Source organism: Buceros rhinoceros, unplaced genomic scaffold (assembly GCF_000710305.1).
Source record: "Buceros rhinoceros silvestris isolate BGI_N320 unplaced genomic scaffold, ASM71030v1 scaffold389, whole genome shotgun sequence".
NCBI classification, from domain to species: Eukaryota; Metazoa; Chordata; class Aves; order Bucerotiformes; family Bucerotidae; genus Buceros; species Buceros rhinoceros.
The window spans coordinates 66,293-84,930 of NW_010433118.1; the positions used below are offsets into that span (position 1 = coordinate 66,293).

At 38.5% G+C, this 18,638-nt stretch overlaps 1 protein-coding gene across 1 annotated transcript in view; it reads right to left on the reverse strand.

Moving 5' to 3' along the window:
• The window catches only part of NCKAP5 (NCK-associated protein 5), a 191,655-nt gene that overhangs the window by 64,930 nt on the left and 108,087 nt on the right, over positions 1-18,638 (reverse strand). The window lies entirely within an intron of this gene.

Sequence of the window (18,638 nt, forward strand, 5' to 3'; positions counted from 1 at the left end):
GTTGTTTTATTTACGAGCTGTTACACCTTGAGTGAATGATTGCAAAAGTGACCCTATTTTTAAACAGCATTGATCTGCTGAAGGCCTCCTTTGCACACATTTTAACTCAAAGTCATTAATGTCATCTGTTAGGAACAATTAATGTGAATAGAAAATAATTGCATCAGGGAACTAGGGACTCAGAGGATTTTGTGCATTAATATTCACATGCTGTTCGATTATATACACAGCTCCTTTTTCAGTTTTGCTTGGAAGGATGGCTAAGCTTGTGCCTTTTCCTCCATGTTCACCTGTATACTAATTACTAAGGCTTTCAGTGTGCATTAAGCCTGATTTGTTTTAATTGCAGTTTCAATAAAATCCATGAGTTATGTGAGTGCCTTGGCCAATGACTTCCAAAGAAGCAATATCTGCCATCTTGTCAGTCATTGGACCAACATATCATGTAACAGGCAGTATGGATCTGACTCACGGTCCATTGAAATAAATGAAAAAGGACTTTAAGAAAAAGCCCCAAACAAAAAGACTTTGGACCAGGTGCTTTTTGTTTCCCCATTAATTCTCCACACTTGCAACCAGAGACCACATCTACCCCGTCCTCAGCACCCAGGTGCTTGCTTGGAGGAACAAATGGTGCAGACCCTGCCCGGGCACTTTCCCAGGGGGACCCTGTGATGGATGCAAACCATGGACACATGTCAAGGCTGCGTGACCGGCCCATCAACCTGTCCTTCCAAAAAGCCTGGTCAAAGAAGGAAAAGGAATCTGTAATCACAAAAGCTCTTCCACACTGTGCAGCAGTTGTAACAGCAAGATGGTTCTTTGCAGGGCCCTGAAACATCAGTCACGCAGTATCTCATGCCCAGCTACTCCCCAGTCCGCTCTCGGTTCCCACTGCAGAAATCCCCCTGCTGCAGAACAAAGCAGGCAGCCAGTCCTCCAGCCTCTGTTACCTGCATGCTGTGCTTCCGGCATCTATGCCAGAGAATCAAGCAATATTTTTGAAAAACTACTAAATATAAATTTGGGATTGATTTCTCAAGAGTTACATATTCATCCAGGTTTCTTCAGAAGGTACTATCTGTTGCAGACACATTATGGAAAATATTTTCAACATTCATTATTCCATATGAGCATATCTTGGCCAATACATTGTTGAATAGATTAAAATACTACAAGCACCCAGTAGTCAGGATACTTTTAATATAAATATTAACTCTATCCAGGCTGTGTGTTTTTTAACATCACTGATGCCTATCGCCTAGTTACTCAGCACGCATCTTTTAAAATGTTATTACTAGAGTTACTGTCAGGTGTTTGTTCAAGATTTACGCTCCAGCCAAAATGCCTTTCCAAACTCACACATTTACTGACATGTTATTCTTGACAATAACTCCAGCTGCACTGTTGAACCACCAGAGAATTGCACTGCTCTCAGAACCAGGAGTAACTGATGCTATGAACAGGTGGTGTGCTTGTTCTTTGCAGAGGAATGAATTACTTTCTCCAGCAAAACCAGTCACCTGATCTTTGCTTCCAAAGGTATCTTTAGTGGAAGTTACTACAGCCAAATCTGTGCATAAGAGATAATGACCAGAGACATCTGAGATAGATGAATGTTTATACTCGAACATTTAATTTCACAGAATAAAAAAAATTTCCTAGAAATAGTGCTGTAGGTGTTTTACAGTTGTAAAACTGTCTTTTCATTTTTCCAGCGAGTCATTTAAAATACTTCATACTTAAATGAGCATATATATGCATCTCAATCAGGGAAACTGAACATACTCAAATAATGTCATCCAACGTAATTTAGTGTGCTGCTGTTACTGCCTGCGTCAGACATAAGAGCAGAGATCGGCCTAGTTGAAACAAGCAGAAAACAGAAACAAATTTTGGCCAGTGATAAGACACAGCCCAGCAGAGCACATGGATCATGCCGTGTTCGAATCATCTTTGCCAGCATTAAACTCTATGGCTCTATAAAAGTGTAACAAAGGTGAATCAGCAGACGAAAATGATTAACAAAGAAGGAAAGTGTGTTCTCAAGATGTATTATGTGATTGTATTTCTGTATCAAACAGAAGATCATCACATTGGGAATATTCCCCCCACACATATGCAAATAAACTAACAGACACACAGCCAGCACAATGACTAGCATTAATAAACAGCATAACAAAGTCTGAGATCATTAATTAAATAGTCACACAGCACTGAAGCAAGTCATCCAATTATAAAAGAAAAATGATAAGAAATTGTTTTTCTTTCATTTATTTTTTATTTTTCCTTCTCCATTTTCTAATTAAAAAACGGGAAAAACTCCTGCTATTTGTTAAAAAAACCTCATTAATGATCCATTTAAAATCAAGTAACAGATTGTGCTATCTATGTATCTTGATTCTGATTTCTTCTCAGATACGCAAAATGTAATGCATCCTTTATAGTTATTTTCAGATGACAGTCACATAACTGGATCAAGGAGTTACTGCTGCCTGGAAAATTACACAGTATTAAAATCATTGTTGATGCTATCATGATGCAATGCAACAGAAGGTAGAGTGCAGCACAGAATGACTTCCACAGAAAGGATCACATCCGTTTAAATGAATACCCAAATATGAAACTGAGGAGATACAACTATAAATCCAAGTCACCTGCCCCATTTGTTGGTACCCTACGTAATGATAAGGGGAAACTAGGCAATATTTGTACACGGTGGGGAATGTCTGGGCTCCTCTGAACACTAGGAACCATCAGGAGCACAGGAACTGCAGAACAGAAAACCCTTATGGAAGTGAATACAGCATGGGCTGGGCCAAATTCCTTGGAAACTATTCTGCACTGCGTGCTGCTGGTGCAGATGCGGACTAGAAAGTTCGGAGCATCTTAGTTATTTGACTGGACCCACGTCTCTACAGAAAGTGGGTGCTAGGAAGTACAGAGGCCAGGACAGAGCAGAAAGGGCTTCTCTGTGGCTGCCTGTGACCAGCAGCAGAAAAGCTCTTTCACCTGCGAGACTGATGCAGAAAAGGCTGTGCCCTTTGTGACTCAATGTCAAGATTAAGTCCTGTAACCTACATAAAAGAATAAAAACAAAGAAATTGATAATTTAGGTGGAAACCTATTATACCAAGTGCAATAGGAAATACAATTATGTGGCAGGCAAATAACCAGTCCATCAGACAGGAGACCAGTTCCCCCCCTGCCCCAGCAGCATCCTTATTAAGGCTTTCTAGGAAGATAAAAGAAGGCTACTACCCGCTGGCATGAGGCAAAATTACAGAGAGACTCCCCTAACTATTGTGTCTCTTGACTGTATCTGTGCAGAATATCTATCAGTTCCCATCTCCTTTCTGAAACGTCTAATGGCCTGCAGCATTGCCAGAACAATTTTCAATGAATTATGCCAAACTGTACACGGCTCTCCAATATTGGATGAGTTAATTGCTATTAAATCAATTGGCTTTGCTTTTCTCACATGAGCCAAAGTCCATCATTCACAAGTAAGAAATTCTCTCTCTAGGTTGTAAGGAGACATTTTCATCCTGGTGCTCCGTGCCAGAGCTGTAAATGCTTGTTTGGCACGTGTGGCCTCCTCCTATCTTTGCTGTTACCTGGGGCATTGCAAACCTGACCAGGCATTCTCGGGACTGCTCTCCTCTCTATCCCGGCCACTGTAATTGGACTGGCAGGGAATACCTTTTCTGCAGCCTTCACACCTCTCGTTTTTGATAATTCTCTGCACAGAGGAGTCTCCTCAAGATCACAGTTAGAAAAACCACCACTCCAATTCTACCCTGTTGTACTAAATGAGTTAAGTCTTAGTAACTCCACCAAAAACATGCAAAAAATTGTGCAATACTAGAGGAGTGCTGATACGGTGATCTCTTTATAGGTGTGGTAGGGGCTCGTGAAAGACAAGCATTCTCTCTAGCTAACATTTCTTCACAACCAGCTGACCTGCCTCCCTTCCCTGTTCCCTTGTTCATCCTTAGCTGTCCTACCCCCCAGAAGCAGAGTGCAGCTGAGAATTAATCACATCTAGGATGAGCTTGAGCTCCAAAGCTCTCACAGAAGCCGTACTCTATCCTACATTTACACTACACCACAGAAGATAACAGATCAAAGGAAGACAAAAAAAATATTAGGTATGCAATTCATGTAGTATCAGTTTATGCAGAAATATAATCTTTCATGAAACTAAATCTTGATTTTTTTAGTCCTTAGATTCATTGTAGAGAAGATGTTCAGCTGGAGATGAGAGACCATCCTTCACCTATTCCCTCAGAAGCTATGTAGATTAAGAACACGTACTGTTCCAAGTATGAAGGGCAAACTACTCATACAATAAGTACTCTGACATAAAGGAGAAAGTTAAGAATAGTTAAGGAAAAAGTAAAAAAAGTCTGAAAGTAGAAATAGATTTCGCCTTTAGACAAATCAGAGTTTGTAATATATACGCTTTTGACATGAGGTAATTTGGCTTTCTAACGAGAGCAGAGCAAGTGGCTGTCAACAGAAAACAGCCAGGGATGAAGCAGAAGTGAAAGCTGCAAAAAGATGCTTCCATTTTATTTAATTCTAATTATCATTAACATAGCAAATGTACTTGCATTGTGTATCCTGTGCACATACAACAATGCCTGGTGGTTTATTGTATATAATTGATGCTGTGAAAATAAAATTCTAATAATTTTTTCAGCTCTTGGAAATTATATATTTAATAGAAAATTCAGAATTACATCCTACTTTCGTATTATTCACTTCCTATAAATAGAGCTTCACGGCCAATCACTGTTTAACTTTCTAGTCAAAGGAAATTAATCTTTCCATTTTCACGGTTTATAATTGCAATAGCAATTGTCATACTGAGCACCTTCCACTAGTTAATCAGCTTGGTTAGGAACTTGCCCTCATCCTTCCAGCTGCTCAATGTACATGAAGCAAGGCAGCTTCCCAGGAGCGCTCTGCTGCATGGTGCATGGTATAGGCCACCCCAGATTCCTTCTTATACCTACAGCCTTTATGGCAATTCCAAGGACATTTCACTGTCGAAATGGCTGTGTGTGTTTCCTTCTCATTCTCTAATAATTTGCTTCGCAATCATCGTTTAACCTAACAGGCTGAAGCTACTACTGACTGTGGCTATTTCTTAAAACTGTTTTAGGCTAAGGTGAAGACTGGCATTGCGGTGGTTCAGCGGCAGAATACAGTATGTCTAAGAAGCATTCCTGTCCTTTTTACCACTTTTCAGTAGTGCCTGTACATGAAATAGGGTCCCCTATGCACAGTCCTATTTTTGTATTTCTTCCCAGAAGTAAACAGTTAATAATGTGTTGGGGTTTTGTGTGTCTTTTTTTTTTTCTTTCCGTGCCAGTTCTGGGAATAAAACACGGCCTTATCTTATAAGCTACCTAGAAACATCCATACAGGTGTATGTCTCTCTAGATTTTCACCAGGGCATTAAAAAGAGTCCAAGCTTTAAAGGATGAGGAAATAAAAAAAACAACTGTTATTCCTACACGGGAAAAAGAAAAAAGTCCAGTATTTTCAAAGGAAGAAACACCAGGGTCAGAGACTAACTTTTCTTGCTCTCAGCACTGGGGTACTGTTCCGTGTCCACATTCACACGCACTGGTAGTAACATGTCAGCTCAGAAATTCTTAAGGATTTGTATCTTGTTTATAAAACGTGTTACATGTTTACAGGTTTGACTATATGATGTTATTTTGCAATGAGTAATTAGCCTCGTATTTTCACTTGGACATACAGCAACCACGCTCAATCAATCTGTACTTTTGCATTTCCTCAAGCACCAGAACTTGCATTAAGCAGCCAGGGAAAAGAAAATGGCAAAGCATCAGTGAAGCACTGGAGCAAACAGAGGTTCGCCACAGCTCTCTTCTGCCCCTATTCTTTTTTTGCAGAACAGCCCCTAGAGAAAAAGTGAATAAAGCTCTGCAATACAGGTACGGGAGTTAGTCACAGGAGACTTTGAGGAGAACATGCGATACGCAGTCAACCCGCCAAGTCACTCCTTTCTCCTGCCGCCGGCCCATGGTTAACCACGTACAGGGCTGGGGCTAAAACTGCAGTGAGAACCTGACAGCCTTTGACTGTGTGAAATACTACTCCCTTGCCCAGAATAATTAGCTGCTCATCGCTTCTTGGACCTCCAGAAGTCACTAATACACCTCTGTGCAGGCAAAACCATGTAACTTCTGATTCTAAAGCTCATGCATCTCACGAAGCTATTTTTGATATTTCTCTGTTGCTACAGGCACCATTTCCAACAGACCAAGCTGTTCGTGAAGTTACTTGGTATTTGGCAGAAGTGTGTAATGTGAAATGCTATATAGCTCAGCCTGGAAGAGGCAAAGCCACTCAGAAATCTTACACTCTTTTGTATTTAGTACAAACATATCTGTTGTCTGTAATATTAAATATTCTGTAATTTAATGTAATTTTTCTTAAGGTGTGTATGACAGGTTAACTAAAACTAGTTTGCCCTATATGTAAATTAGAGGAAACAACTGCAAACGTACAGTATTGCTCAGTGGTAACAGGACGAAGAGTTATATGTAAAATGAATATTAAAAGATTAATTGTAAAATACATTTCAGTAGGCTAAACCACTTCTTAGCACAAAAAAGGAAGTTTCCAGCTATTCCAGAAATTTCAAATGGATTTGAATTTTCCATTGATCTAATAAAAATACTTCCATGAAAGTTCTCATTTGATATTTTCCATTTGGTTTTGTTGTATTTTCCTCCTGTAGGCTGACTTTGCTAGAAAACCTGGAAGTCTGGTGATACAGAAGATTCAAACTTTAAATTCAAACCCAGTATGAACTGTGGTTTGCCAGTTTTGCTGCCACATCCTCCAGGCAAATTTACTGTGACTTAACTGACAACATCCACAACAAAGTACAAGGGTATGATATTACAAACATTTTTATGGCAGATTAGGGTGCTAAAACGACATCAGGAAATCCAGTTAACAAGGCAAATCCAACACAAAAATTAAAACGAAGGTTTCATTTGTGTCTGCTTCAGATTTTCCAGGCTCGCTGCTCTCCCTAATCATCGAGCTATTCAGAGATGGAAAAACACAGTGAATTAGATTCCAAAGTACCTCGAAAGGTTGGAAACTTATATCCCAGGGTATAAATTGGGAGATATTAAGCAGACGTTTGATGCATAAACATAAATAACATAATCTGTCTGTATTCTTCAGAGAGCTGACAACATTAACGTAAGCCTAAAATTACTTCTGTTCCAAATCCCATAGTTTTATTAATTTTTATAAACTGCTTTAAATAAAAGTTACACTGAAAGACACAAAGTAATCCTCTCTGATCCTAGTTTTCATTTTATAACTTTATCAGTGTTTTCAAGCTCTCATTTTAATAGCACTATGGTAGGAGTCTGTAAATATTGCAGTAACAATAAAATGAGCTGATTTAATTTCTTAGGAAAATGTATGTATGAAGTTCCCTGTGGTTTGTAATTACTGTAAAGTCAACAGTTTACATCAGTGACCCGGTAATCAGCTAGTCAGACTGTAAATAATTAACGAAATCATTTTTTTCAATGAGCTTGCTTGTGGAAGACTCCTTGGAGTATGGCAAAACAGCAGCTTTGTGAGAATAGCATTGTAGACAAGTCAAGCCTCTTATTAAATTGGGTACAGAACAATAAACGCTTTTTGTAAATACATTTCTATTGATCTATACTAATTAATATGTTGATTCCACTTTGCTAAACCAATGCCAACATCACGTAGGTGCTATGAATTACAGGAATGTCAAAGTGAAAGGCAGAATCCTGCACATCCTGACACTTTCGCTTCTTACATTGCTCACAAACAAACCCATTTTTTCTTCACATTCCAGCATAGCCAGAACCAGTCTAGGAAACATCTTAAAACCGAACTCCTGTGAAAAGGAAGAACTCTACCATTAATCTTTGATGGCATGCCCCACACACGCTATCGGTGCTCTGGCAGTGAAAAGGTGGGCTGTTTTTTATTATTTCACTGTATTTAAGAAAGGTTTTCACCTGAAATCCCGGATGAAAAGCACCGCTGTTTCAGTCTCACTTAAGCAACAGGCATTGCATAATCAATCTTTACCTGATTAAACACTACTCGCTGATTTCAACACACTGCTACATTGCCAATTCCACAATGGTCAGCGGTATTCCCGGTAGTACAACATAATTTTGGTCTTTGTCTTTGTGATTCCTACAGTTTAAAATTCATTTTCACATTCACTTTCTGACTATGCCCCAAAATCATCCAAAGGAATTAGGCAGACCTGAGTACGATCTTGTTATTGACATTTACGTTGATCGATGTTGGCTCTTACAGAATTGGAATCTACAGATCAATTCCCTTATTAGATTCGTTCTCAGTGCTGCCATGATCATTTTATCACAGAAGGTGCTGCCATCAAATGCTGCTTTATCACTTCATAATGGGATAAGCTGAAGCTTTCCTCTAGCATATAGTTGGAAATGAAAGCTGAGCTCTAAGTATTTCTTTCACAGATTTAAAAAAATATCCTTATATACTGCATGTGTCTATTTAAAAAGCTATTTTAAACTCAATTTACCTAACCAGTAGCAATCTTTGCCCACAAGAAAATTCCAGTTCTCAGGGTGGTACAAAAAAAGGGTAACACTGGAGACTGCCCTGGATCTATTAATCACTTTCTTCCCGCTGAGTCCATGAGTCAGATGATAGAAAAAAATGAGTCTAAGAATGAATATATGACAGAAAAAACAAAATGGCCTCAGGAATGGTAAGCAGTATTATGTGAACATACAACCACACACATAAACACTCAGAAAGCACACAGAACAAATATATACACAAGGTTTGTGGCAAATGTTTTATCTGGTTTTGAAAATACGAACATTTTTGTAAGACTGTTGTTACAGCTCCTGTTGAGAGAGTATTTCATCACATTAATTTAAATCTCTGATAAAATAAATTAGCTTTTTTATTGCCAAGTTGAACTACAGGGCTATGATTGTTATGTATTGCTACAATCTAAGTCTTAATGGCATTTTAGCCCTGTGGTGGTCAAACAGAAACCATTTCAAACTTTCTAAAGGCTATTAAAACATGTGCAGATGTCTGGAAAATTAATACTATTATCTAACTCTAACCTTTTGCCTGTAGGAGGAAAAGGAGAGAGATGGCTCTGGGAAGATGTTTTAGATCGATACGTGGCAACCGAGGAGAGTAAGCCCTGTCTCACAAGGAATTTCATCGTCTGTGAACAGGTGATTCAAGTGAGCAGATTCCTCCTCATTTGGATTTCATCGAAATCATTCATTTACTCAGAAACATAATTTAAGAGACATGAGCATCGTTTCCGCAATCCTTGCTCACTGCTGTTTCCCAGCGTCCGGTAAGCTAGACACTGGAAAGGTTCATTCATTTAAATGACAAGAGCACAGATTTGTCAAGGTTAAAGTTGAACAAGCCACATTTTCCTTGCTTCAATATATGCATTTAAAAGGTTTCTCCATCCCCTCCACTTTTTTTTTTCCCTTAGTGTAATATTGTTGAAATGTCAGATGAACTGAAAGGAGTTTAGAAATAGAAGGAGGATTTTAAGAAATAATTTTAGTGTCGAAGGCTTTTACATACATATTTTCTCTCCAGCTCTAATGCATTGTTTTTGTCTCTGACAGAATAATTCCAAATGAGAGTATTTTCAAGAAGGTTTTCTTGAATAACTGGGGACTTTATTCTGTCCTTTTTTCCTCAAAGCACTTAGTAAGTGGGCAGATTCCCAGCTGGTAAGAATTACTGGCTCCACTTCTTGTACTGAAATTAAAAGAATTCCTGCCAGCGCAGGAATTGTCCCATAGACTTCCCTAACTTTTCCTGCTCTTCAGAAATAAAGCTTCTAGTGGGTCACGGTGTGCACGTGTTGTGGTATTTCATTCTTCAAAGTCTCAAATCTGACCACAAGATCTTCAAATGGCAGTTCAAGTTCTGCAACATTTATTCCAATACACAAAAATCATAGGGCTTGTATGCAGGCCAGAGTACGACTCCGTAGACCTGATGATCTGAATAAGCATCTCAAATCCTGACTTCAGGCCTCTGACCTACTCTGGAGCAGTGAGAAACCACAGAAGGATCTCACAATCAGCCTGGCCATGCAAGGCAAGAAATCTTAGTAAGGCTGACACACAGGTGAGATGGGAGAGGCGGTGCTGGTACCAACAAGGAGGGTGCACCGTACTGGATGGTAGGAGGATACAGACCTTCCCCACCCACGTTCATCTGCTCTCCTATTGCTGTAGCCAGGAGGAACATCTGAAAATGAGACGTCAGTCATTGCTCCCGGGTCAAACCATGCTCTTGCAAGAGAAGGTACAGTGTCCTCGAAGCACTGTTTAGGAGCTGGACTGGCTTTGGCAGTGCTAGGCACTGGCGTACGATGACACTGAGGAGAGCCCCCTCTCTCACCCTGCAGCCAGTGCCAGAGGCAGCCTGTCCCCAGGCTCGAAGCAGCAGTGAGCTTTACCCCTAGCACACGTGGCCGATGGCTGCAAACCCTTTCGGCAGCTCTCTGCTCAGAAAAAACGGTGCCAACATTTGATTAGGAATCTGTGCCCTTGTGAATTGATCATTTTTTCATGGTAGATAAAAGCAGGGCTTAGGAGGTATTTTATAGGAATTTCAAAAGGGGTCAGCTCCCAGTTTGGCACCAAATAATGAGCCAGATTTTTAGAAGAGCTCAGCACAATGTCTGAACACCTGAAAGTCTGGTCCCATGTGCATGAGGGACCTAAAGACCTAAATTAAAGGTTAATTCCATTTGTTACTCCCCCTTGAACTGGTGAAGATTGGTAACAGAGCTGAGAGTACCCATATTTCTAATTATTGTCAAGCTCTCCTAAGGACCATTTAGTGGAATAAATTTAAGTGAGCCTCTAAAATACAGTGCTAATCTCTGATTCATGTTCACACTTGCAGTATCTGCAATCCATAATAATTGTGCCTAGACCTGTACTTGTGCCTGTGTCTACTGTACAGAAAAAGTACAAAAGGCTTGTTTAGAGAGAAAAATGGAGTTAATAGTAAGTAACAGGAAACTTAAAATAGATGGAACATTTCTGCTTTTAAAATATGACTGAATACAAAAAATTAGGATCAAAACACTACGAAATGAAGTAGCTCATCTCTGAAACTGTATACCAGAAAGATTAACTGAAGAGTGGGTGTATATTTGAGACTTTTAAAGCACTGATATTTATTCAAGATGCCATTTCTTCAGCAGTCTGGTTTCCATACTTCTAATGCAGTAGGATGAAGTTTAATTCATAATGTTGAAGATGCCCTTGTGATGCACACAGGACACAGACAAATCACTGCTCCTCCCTGCACTCGACATCGGTTAGTGACTAATGAAACCCGGCTTGCTCACATCCAGAGGAAGAAATGAGCACGAATGCAATCTAAAAATGCTAAAAATACAGAAAGGCTCGAGTCTGTCAATATCACATTGTTAAAGATTTAATGACAAAGGTAACTTTCCCTTTTAGCTTGTCCTTATCAAGAGAGATACCCAGATGGTAATTTAAGAGTTAAGGCACTAATGGACTCTTCAGTTTCACTGAGCATCTCTGTGCTGATTTTATCTTGCAATACAGTATTTCACATTCTCAGCGAAGTCGACAGAGATTTAGTCAATAGTGTCACGGCCTCTGGATGAGGATTTGAGTCTTACCAGTACCGAAACCATCATTAAAGAAGATAGGTCATTTGGGAAACAAAGCAGAGCATTAGTAAAACTCAATACGAAAAGATGAGGTTGGTTCAGTAGGTGTTTTGTGATTCATTATGAATAACATTTTATCCTAATTATCACCCATTCTTTTCTGCGCAGTGAGACTATACAAAACATGCAAAGTATACCACAGGAAAATTGTTCTTTTCATAACAGATGGCAATAGAAAATACCTACTGAATAATCTGAGGTGCTAAAAACCACTTAGCTTAATGTTAGTTTGATTCATTTGATGGAATGTGTAATTTAAAATTCCTAGCAAATTATACTGACCTGATATAATCTGATCAGCTTAAATGTTACCAAGTAGAGTACTTACTGGCACATCTATTTTTAAGTAAAAGAGCCATAATTCTGTATCACTTGATGTCTGCAAAGTGCCGCTATACTTAAATAACAGTAACAAAACCATAGTTACGAAGTAAAATATAAATGAATTTTTCCATGTAGAGTGTAATAGCAGATGAAATTAATCCTTTATCTATTGTTACCTGTTTCATATACACACACTTTTGCATAGTTATCCTTCATTTAAGTTTCAAAGTCTTGAGAAAACAAAACCAAACTACATACTTAGCTCCATTAGTGCAATTAGAAGGAAATGACACTTCTGTAATAATGATTACATTTCTATACTGCTTTAGAATTCCAATAGATTCCCACCTTACCACCACAAGAAGAAGCCTTCTAAATCTTTGAATCATTTAATTTTATGTGTTCTTTTGGTATTTCATTTGGGAGTTATGGAGTGTGAAATATGCACCATGATGAGAAAACAATTATCTAGCACACCTATTGTTTGTGCATATTGTATTTAAGCGGGGCTTGCAGCGGCTATTATTTTGTTCCACTATGAAATCCAAAATGGGGAAGCTTTAGAAGTTGACCTAATGACATGAATTTGTCCTTTCACGTGAAAGACATGGCTTGTAATTACCACATCACATGCTGTGATATCATTAGAACAAATCCATGCTAGTTTTTGCTATCAGAATGTCAGTGAGAAAGATTTTTCCATTTGGAAAGGAATGATTGAATGAATGACTCTAAACCTAAATACATCAAACAAGTAAAAAAAATTGTAGACTTCAAACTCAAAAACGTATCGAAACCAAGGATAACACAAAGCATAAATGTAACTCATCTTTTTCACAAAGTTCACAATTTAAAGGCTGCCTCTAACCAGCCTCGACACCTGTGCTTGACCATGTATGCAGGGATTTACATCGCAGGTTGCTAACCCACCTTGCTAAAACATTCAGCAAAGAGAGCAAGCTGAAATTAGCATCCAACGGGTTAAGCACTGTTACAGGTTAAATACAACTGCGTGGTATGAAAAAGCTTATCTTTTTAATGCTCATTAGAAGTGTGAAGCAGAGGGCAAGTTTACGTGCTATTTTGTACTGTGGAACTCCTTCCGTTTTTCTTACATTTATTCCCATACTGAATGTACACAATAATATGAGAAAACATGAAAAACATTCTTGTACTTATGAGTCTTCCCAGGGTTTCAAATGCCATATTGGATTCCTGCCACCAAGTATATCATCACTGATAATAAAAATCTATGCATAAAACAAAGAGAAATCCACGGTTCACCCAGTGTCAGTTGCATATTTTTCTTTGTTTAAAAATTAGGCAGTAAAACCTTACTTCTGTTGTTAGGACCCGTCACATCAGTACAGCCCCATGGTTTTCTTGACACACGTGCTCTGAAAATCTGCCTGCTCTTCAGAACAATGCCTATGTATTTCTTAAAAAATAATGCTCTCAGTCAAAATAATGCATAAATACTTCACCAAAGACCACCTGTGGCTTTCCTGAAGATTATCTGCTCATCTGATTTCCTGCTTTTGGTATCGCTGTAGCAATTTATTATGATTAGGATAATGGAAAAAGCTCATTTTTAGATTTGGTATCTGAAAATTATGTATTTAAAATTGCATCAGAAAATGCCATGTTTGCGTAGATATGGAAACCCTTTCAGCGCTTTTCTTTGGAACCTCCCAAAGCTAGTTAAAGTGCTTGGACAGATGAAATTCTAGCAGCTGGGGGTAATTTTCTCCTAAAAGCATTATCATTCTCATCAGAACTACGTACCTAGTGAACTTGATTTAGTATCTGCTTTTTGTTTGAGAGCAAATTGGTAAGAATTTAGGTCCTGAAATATGGGACAAGTCTGACAAGAAGGGAGATCACCAAAGCACAAATTACAGGTGGAGCAGAACTATCAGGTCAGTTGATCTAACTCCCTCATAATAAAATACCGTTCTCCACCGAACCTCTACCTGTACTTTGGTTGCTCTAGTTTTAAATGTTGTAAGGGATACTGCCACACCTCTCCCCTCATATGTCATGCAATGGTCTATAACTTTTTTTTTTTTGTGTGATTTTCTTTTATCAGCCCGAGTTAGATTTAGATCCAGCAAATCACTTTGGCAAATTTTTTTTTAAGAATTAAATTTTTATAGTCAGAAAAGAGCAGTTCAGGATTGCCTTATGTTACAGACTGGTGTTCTTGAGGGATAAGAAAAGCCACCTCAGCCATTTCACTCAAGGGATCTCACAAAGCTTCTTGGAGGTCGTAATTTGCATAGGTACAAGCAAAAGTCCCTGTGGTGGTCTGTAGAGAGCCACTGCTGTGGGAGACACCCTGTGATTCTCAGTGCTCTCCCAAACATCTGCTTATCTCAGAGCTTCCTCCCAGAGCTGCCTGGATACCAAATATTCAGCCTAATTCTTTCAGGTATTATGTTGCTGCTGTTCCTTCAAAACTGTAAGTCATACAGCTTAGGGAGGTCACATGGAGTTTCTCTGGAAGGGGATGTTTCCTCTCCTTCTCTCAGCACTGACACGGGTCACTCACTAACCCAACCAGTCGGCTCTCATGAATACTTTATTTCTGCAACATTTCTTTAGCAGGTATTTGGGCAAGTAAGAAATATGGTTTATAACGTATTATTACATGTTGATGATTTAAGCTGAGATGAAATACAGACATTCAAAGCTTTGTATTTCTGTCTTTCCAGATGTTACTGAAGAGTGAGGACATGACAGAAATAGAAAGTAGGTACCAGTTTTCTGATATTGCAAGACTGGAAATAACGACATTAGCATCTTCACATGAGGAAATGTTCCTTTAATTTGTTCTTGAAAGTCTCAAAAATCTTTGAGTGTTCCTTACTAGATCACAGATCTAGTGATACACAGAAGCATCCTTATCATTTCTCACTGCTGTAAGACTGAATGCTCTTCCTTGGGACAGGATCTTCATGACAGTAACTGTACTTTTGGTAGCCTTGATGTGAAGAAAGCACTCCAGCAGGGCTACAGCCTGAAATCTCTTGGAAACTGCAAAAGGTGTAAAAACAACCACCTCATTTCTTAGCAGCTGCTCTACTGGCAATGGAGTTCTTGGTTACACTTTAATATACTAGTTCAAACCCAATGTACCTCAAACATGCTTTAAATTTATGTGACTACCTTTTTGTCTGTTGATACAGCCCTTGAGATTGTCCTAACAATTTTTGGTAACTTTAAGCAATTTTCCACTACTGCTGAAAGTTAGTAGATCTGAAATTAAGTTCTCCTTCAAGACACCAGTCCTGACTCCTGAGTAAGTAACTCTCACTGCAGATACTGTGACACCTGATTTATATTCCTACGTTTACTGACGAAAAGGAGCTGGAGCTGGAATTTTTCAGAAGACTTGCAGATAACAGCACCCTGACAATCTGACAGATACAAAGGAACAAAGGCGAAGTCAGAAAATCAGCGGATCAACTGCCGGAGTTTCAGAACTTCAAATACAATTTGCTGATCTTGGTCTCAAGTCTGCCTGCTCTCCGAAGAGCCCGGAGGCACAAGGCAGGACTAGCAGCTGGCTTCTGTGAGACAGGAATTACACTGCAGCTCAGCATGTAGTGATCCAGTTATTTAAATATACTCTGGACTGCTGACAAACTGTTTTCTAACAGTGTGTATGATCTTTAGCTTTCATTTCAAACCCTCAAATACCTACTTTCTGAAATACTTAAATATCTTGTATATCTGACTGCTGTAAAGCAATGCAACTTCACTTTCAACCTCTGCATTCTGACATCATCAAGTCTAACGATGTCTGAACCAGAGGTCAGACTCTGAGGCCAGATATTCCATCTCCTTTTGTCAGGTGTTAGGGCAACTAATTGTCCTCTTTTTCTTCCCATATATAATGATGTCGTTGGTGCAATTTACCCCATCCTGCTAAGTTGTACCACTGTTTCCACCTAAGTATGTACAGCTAGACCCTATCTCATACGTCATGGCATGGTTGTCAGGTTATTAAAAGAGCTAATATCAATGCAGTTATAACAAAGCAGTTATTGTTTAAATTGACTTTCTGAGAATTCAGCAGACCATGCTGTAGCAATCTGGACAAAATTTTAGACATAAAATTAAACAATATGGATGGTCCATGAGTCATATACGAAACTAATCTAGCCAAACACAGTGAGAAAATAGATGCTCCTCCCTACTTTGTTCTGGGGTTGATAAAGCAGAATTTTTACAATGGAAATAAAATGGCAATGAACATATAGTTTAGGATCAGAAATATTGTAAATCCTATGAGTAGAAATATTATTTTATACTTTCCCAACTAGGAAAATTTTATTACTTATTTAATCAAATAAATCAACTCAATCAATGTTGCTACTTGCCTCTTTTTAACACCTTTCACTGAATGTTCCCTGCATGATTTATAAAAAAAATGGTGACTGCAATTTTTAGGGTGAAAAGTGAAGAAAAGACTTCATCCACAGGAACAATTCAAGTAACAAACATGTTGAGCTTATGTAATCAGATCATGGAGACATCAGAAGGCAAACCCTGCCCCCTGTTTTTCTCAGTAACTTCACACAAGTCATGATTGTTATAAAAGGAGGATATGCAATATCAGAATCAGGTTCCATGCCATTAGTTATATTTTCAGGTACGAGCGGCAGAAGAGGGCTAATAGAAGAAAAAGATCCGTGAAAATACCTGTGTCTCAAGACTGAGCAGTCTACACCCAATAAAGTCAAAACAAGTCTGTGAGACGCCATAGTAAAACCACTGTAATTTAGCAATTTCAGTAGTTCAAAGTTTCTCTGAAGAAAACACTGCATCATTTATAGAAAAACAAGGCAAAGACAGAAATATAATGATACTGACATTTGCATTTAAAAATATTTCTTAGATGCTATGCATGGCCGTGGGCGAAGTACAAGTGCTAAGTTTCATCTAAGGCTTCTTATTGCTACTCTCGTACCCTCTCTTTGGATCTGTCTTATCCCTTCAGTGACCTTCTGTACACCACCTCCAAAGATCTCTCTCCTCACTTCTAGCCAGTTTTGCTCCACTCAATTTTACATCTCAGTCTGTCTATTATTCCCAACTATTTCTCCCACTTGCAGATGAAATACTAGGTGTCTCACTCAAATGGAGTTCCTGGGTTTCTTTTCCAACCGTCTCTTGCTATGACAGGCAGAATTCAACCTCTTTAGCGACCATCTTAACTGAGCAAAATTAAGTTGGCTTGGGCAGAAGCTACTCTTCTGTGCTAGGTTTTAACTAAAACCATGGCTCTTCCTCAGATGGTGCTGAGACAGAAATACTTTTGAAGGCTTTGTCATTTTAAGACAGCTGTTTCAGAGAAACGATTGCCTGAATAAAATATAAAATAAAATAAAATAAAATAAAAACAGTGATCAGACTCCCCTTATTTTTCTACCCTAATACTGGCTCTGTAAATCACATACTTCAGCTAGAAAGAATGTCACAAGAAAGACAGGGTAGCTCTTAAAATCACTTACAATATCAAAGAGGTGACGAAAAAAAAAAAAAAGCTTGAGTTATCTCTCCTCCTTACATTTTACATCAGAGACTGACTACTTAATCTTTTCATGACAGAAGTGACATATCTTCTGTTTCACTCCCTATGAGAAGCAAGTACACCAACATTTCTAGTAGCAAAGGACTTTCATGGCAATATACACAATCTCACGTATAAAGAAAACATGGTTAGTTCTTTTAAAATATTATTAAGCCCTTTGATTTCAGAAGTACTTATACTTCTTGTAAATGCAGGGAAGTCTAGCACTTTTAATAATAGTTTTACAGTGAAGGATTCCTGATGCAGCCATGAGAACTTCACTACATGATTTTCTTTTTACATTGGCAGCAATCGGTCTTTCATTAGAACTCTGTGAGAAGCAGGAGGAAAAACAGCGCAGTGTAATTGGTACAGTACACGGGCCGTGACTCTGTAGTCAAATTCAAAACACTTGTATCAACCTTTTCACCGAAAAAATGTGCATGATCTGATTTATAAGATTGAAGAACAATGTATTATTTGTTTAAAATCAAAGATACAAAAAAAGGCTAAGGTAATGATGAAATCTAGACTAATTTTTTAAAATTCTCAAAAGAAATCAATAATTCTGTGGAAATCTGAGATGTCAATAATGTTTATGGTATAAAAATAAGCTTATTATTTAATAAAAGAATCTTCTAATATCAATTACAGAATAATTTGATAGTAATATGCAACCAAAACACAGGAGGTAATATGCAGGAAAAGTTAGCAATGTTATTTATTTTTAGTTTATGCCCTCATTTGCAGTGTTCTTCAAAATTCATAGTTGTACCAAGCGTGAATACTAGGATGAGATCAGCATTAAATAAAATTGAGCTGTACTGTATCAGACAGTACAGGAAGGGTGAAATAACACCGCTGCCCCCCTGCCCCCCAATTAGCAGTACTTGCCCATTCGCTTTGATTAGGGTCACGAGTTAACAG